This window comes from Stegastes partitus, unplaced genomic scaffold, assembly GCF_000690725.1.
Source record: "Stegastes partitus isolate 25-593 unplaced genomic scaffold, Stegastes_partitus-1.0.2 Scaffold1502, whole genome shotgun sequence".
NCBI lineage: Eukaryota > Metazoa > Chordata > Actinopteri > Pomacentridae > Stegastes > Stegastes partitus.
In genome coordinates, this window is record NW_007579233.1 from 113,864 (window position 1) to 119,142 (window position 5,279).

A 5,279-nucleotide genomic window follows, 5' to 3' on the forward strand; every position below is an offset into this window, starting at 1 on the left:
AAAACGCTGAATGAAAAGTGTTGTTGACTCTGCACAACTGGGTGTGTCGAGCATCTTGACATATGTGATAACACGGCTTGGCTTAGTTGGTTCGACAGCATTTTATCAGCTCGAGCTAAAAGTCATCAAAGGTCACTGATATGCAAAAGAAGTCGTGCAAGCAAGCCAGCACGACTGATTTATCTGCCTCTTTAAATATCAGAAAACACAACGATATCATCTGTACTACAGAGATCATGCTCATATACAAACACCACACGTGCTGCTGTGAAACATCCATGAGCCGATCGCGATTAGAGCACAGCCAGCATTTACAGACATGCTCTTCCTTCTTAACTGAGCAAAAAGTGCCTCGTGTGTAGCTTTGAAAAGTGTAGTCTCTCTTCTGGAAAGCACATCCTGCTTGACTTTTACACAACTAAAAACAGCCATTTCTACTATTTAAATATCTAAACGTTCTACCTGTGAAAGAACGGGTAAAACTGTGTAAATGTTCAGAGGCGAAGTGTCAGTCTCACACAAAAGGTATCAGTGTGTCTAACTTGATACTTTTCCCAAATTCAGAAGTTCTTTCTCACTCTGCCAGATACACCATCCCTGCCAGCTGAAATAACAGTGCATGTGTATATGTATGTGTGTGTGTGTGTATGTGTGTGCTAGAATATGAACGTGCACATCACACACCCCGCCTGAGCCTCAGCCCTTTGAGTCATTTGTACTGTCTTAGTGAAAACTTTATTGGGTTTCACAGTGAAATGTGCAGAGACTGAACGCGATGCATGCTGCATGAATAGTGCATGTGTGTGTCCTTGCGTTTCTGTGTGCATCATTGGATACAGTTACATGTCCTCAGTGGTACACAGGTAAAGACATCTTTCATAATGTACACTGCAAATAGAAAAGGGTGAGCGTTTTTAATTAAAACATTATTCTTAGGTGCATTTCTATGGTGGTGGGTGGTGGGAACATTTACTTTAGTTGGAGACCTTCTCCATTATCCACTAATGAGAAAAGCTGATCAGGTTTACTGAGTCACACCCATCCGGCTGACAGGGCCAGCGCTTTCTAACGTTATTAGTTCATTACATTATGAGCCTTCACTGTATTTTCTTTAGTCTTTGCAGCAGTTTGAGCAAATTTGAATGTAACTGCATACCAATAAAAATTAAAGAGACATAAAGAGCTGAAGATGTACAGAGTAGTCTATTAAACTCTGCACAACCGACGTGCAGTTTGCACAAAAATTTGTGATGTTTGATGTCTTAAAGCAGAGTTCCATCGATTTTTCACATCAAAGCCTGTTTACGGGTCTTGGGGAGCACTACTGCCTTACGTGCAAACGTTGTATAAAGCCTTGTCTCCAGACAGAGCTGTGTGAAGTCTGATAAAGTGCCTCAAGTAATGTTGCTTGAGTCGGTGTCTGTTGTGGCTGAAGACTACAAGTTTGAAAAAGGATGTGTGGAATAAAAAATCTGTGGTTCAACTGCAGTGATTGTTGCTGATTTGCTCATTTGAGATCCGACCTGGTGACACTGAGCTGAGCAGAAAGAAGTTTCCAGTTTTCCTGTTTTCAGCAGATCACTTTTTCATACGGAAATCTAAATAGATTATATAATGTCGTAAAATTCTATGTATGATGGTTTTAAAATTGCAACTGTTTTTGTAAAGTCAGTACATTAAAGAAGACAAATCTCTGTCAAACCCACTAACTGCAGTCCTCCATTCTGATTTGAACTGGAGAATAAAAATTAATCCTCGTATACAGAATATAAATTGGAGGATTCTGTAATTACATTCAGTATGGCTTTGCATCTTTTAAAACTAATTGATTTTTACCTCATAAATGTATTCCATCATGTTGCTGATTAAACTTATGGAGGAGTATACCCTACATGTTACTCTTTTTACCTGCCTTCTTCTCCTCTGGAGCCTCACATCGGAGCCATATATCAACACATATGGACCATCATGTTCCTCTGTGACACTTTGATCTAATCTGTATTATAAACCGGAAGGTGGTGATATTATGGCAGTTTTGTTTTTTTTAAACAGTGACTGATCTGAACAAAAGCACAATGTGAAGCAAATGTGCTTCTTGCCAGTTGCAGGTGTCCTGGGACTCATTGACCTCAGGTGTTGAACGTCACTCCCGGGGGGTCGGTGAGCATTAGCGGTTTCCTCGTGCAGCAGCAGATGGTAAAGCACAGACAATGAGTGGATGAGAGAGACAAGCCAGGTAAAGTAGAGGGAGGGGCTGAAATAGGTTAATCTCCCGCTGCTTGTCTGTTGGAAGAGCGACTTGAAACCCACTGACATGTGCTTCAAAGCATGTGGGGGAAGGAGTGTTGGATTTATCATGTAGTATGTATCACTGAACAGAATACTTTCATTAAAGTCCAAGGATGATAGGGGACTAGGAGGTGATCTGAAGACAGTTTTTCAAAAGCTCAGCGTCTGACGTGAAGATTCAGCTCCACCTGTCCACCGTTAAAGTCCAGTGACCCCTCCCCCTCATGTTCCTTACTTTCATTCAGGCAGTAGCTTAGCAATTTAGCTAAATAGGCTTACTTGTTGGACTCATCTGCTTTAGCAACCTCCACCACCCTCACCTGTGGGCTTTCTCAATTATGCAAACACTTAAGTTGCTTAGATTTGCTGTCTTTCAGCCTGGTCATGCTTGCTGGGCTGTGATTATGGCTGGGTGCATTATCAGTTTTAGTGGATCTAGTTGCTCCTGGGCCTCAACCAACAAGATGACAAGGGAAAGTTGGACAGACTGTCAAAAATCACGAAAACTAACACCATGAATGCCTCAGTAAGAGTAAGGATAAGTATTTTTCCACAAGGGTTGTTAGCAAACTGACCCACATTGGGAGCTTCACTCAGTGATTTGGTATTTCTTTCTTCTCTTGTGATTAACTTGCCAATTATTATTTTAATTTAATTGAATTATTTATGCATTACTTAATATGGCTGCATTTACTGTAGGGTTATGCGACCAACTGAGACCATTACACAGACAAATCGATGATTGCATTCATTACATTCACCAAGTGTCAAGGGTATTTATCTTGTACAACAACCTACTTAGCGATGGTACATAATGTAATAATGAACACTCTGGTAATCATGATTCAAGGACATGTGGGTAAACTTTTTAATAAATATCGCTGCCTACCTAACTTTTGTCAGTTCTCACTATGCTTTGTTGCATAAGTGTTTTCTTCTTCGCTGAGTTTATGTAAACATCATCAATGCATTCTGTTTTTGATTTTGTTTTGAACAATCTGTGATCCCTGAAAAAGAGTCTCAGTCGACTTTTAAATAACTAATTCAGTGTCCTGGAAAAGCTGTGTCACTACAATACCTGCAGTGTTCCCATTACTGTTTCATGGCCATTACTGAGTGTGAACAATCCACACTGTATTCAACAGCATAGTTTGCAGTGAAAGACTGACAGGTAAACAATTCTGTCTTTGAATTTAGCCTAGCAAAGAAAAAAAAATCCATCAAACTACAATACAGCTAATATATGAACAGTGTCACTAAAAGGACATATCCCGACTTAAACTGAACTTGTCTCGTCTTGTTTGTCATATTTCCTTGTGTGTTGGTGTATCATTAGAGGCACACCGGCACGCTTGTTATGGTCGGTACATTTACATACTATTTGCTAAGAAATGTTGATCAACCTGTTACGTCTTGGCCTAGTTGGCTGCCACTGAAGTCGGTTTAAAACAGAGCCTTGAAAATTGTGTGAAACATTTCTTCCTGTGTTTTTGTTTACGTGCACCAGAATCAGGTTACTGCATGGTGAAGGTTTAGCACTGGGAGGTTTGTACAAAAGAAACATTTCTAAACACCTTCACACAAAGACCCCTGAATCTTAGACACAGCTCCTCTGCTACATGAAGGCCACAGCAACACGAGGACACACATGAGATGCTCCATGATGTCTGAGTTTAAACTGCAGGCTGAGGAAAATCAACAACCTTAATGAGGGCATCATATTTACAAAGTGAGGTACGGTTTCAGTCTTTTATTTTTTATTGACTGTTATTCTGCACTATTTATTTGTTTTTGGTCATTTGAGGGAGTGGTAGAAGGTGGCAAACACTTTAACAAACTGTCAGCCACTTGAACAAGCAACACTTGTATAGCTGTCTAGTGCTGTGCTGTGAATTCAGGGATATTTCCATGTAAATGATCTCTTAGAGGGAAAAGTTAGACGCGACAGAAAGTCTTGGTCTCACACACTCAGTCACGTCTATATTGGCTGTCTTGGTCAGCTGTGTTGCTCTACACTGTCAATCACAGACGCAAAGAGAGTCTCCTTCCTGAAGGGGGCTTGAACAGCTGTAGCAGCCCATTTAGACCTGAGCTAGTCACACTCAGGTATAAGCTTTCCATGGCCATGCCGGTAAACAACAACAACCTCCAGGTGAGACACCTTCACATTGAAAATTTCTGACTCAATTCAGATTTTTGTTTTGTTTTTCCCCCAAAATTAGCCAGTTTAATTGGACTGCTTGCCTCCTGCATGCAAACGTTCCACCAAAACAAGTCCCCCATCACTATTCTGAGGGAACCTCAAAGCAGCATCCTTTGCTCTGATTATGACTGGTTTAAAGAAAAAAACTAACAAGTCAGGATATTTTTTTCCGTGTAGCAGCATATAATGATAATGACATGCAACCAGACTATTCTGTAATGCAGGAGGGCCTGACTATTTGAGACTCGCAAGCAGGGCTTATAGAGTCATGGTAAAATAAACCATCTTTGAGCAAGTTTGAGCCGAAAAACTGAAAGACATGTGGGGATATGTAAGACTTTCATTAATGTGCTGAAAGGGGGCACAAAAAGGGGCAGTTAAAGCTAAAACAACAAAAACTAGTTAATGGTTAAAACAAATAAATAAAAAACAAATAAATGAAAGATATCAGTTAATTTGAGCTCCTTTATATTAGACACAGTTAGTCAACCCATTGTTTACAATAACCCATTGTTTAGAATTAAATGTGTTGCACCTTTAATATGACAGAAATGTAACTGCTATCAATAATTCTATGATAATTTGTCCTGGACACACCAAGAAACAAACATCCCATGTAAATACTGTAAATATTAAAGAACATATAGTATCAGTGTAGAGACAGTGAGTGTTGGTAGAAGCTGCTGCTGCTGCTGCTGTGAGCGAGGCTCCGCCCTCCGAGTGACGGAGCAGGGAGAGTGCTGAGCGGAGAGGAAAGCAGCTTTAATTGCGGGGCAGCGAGGAGAGC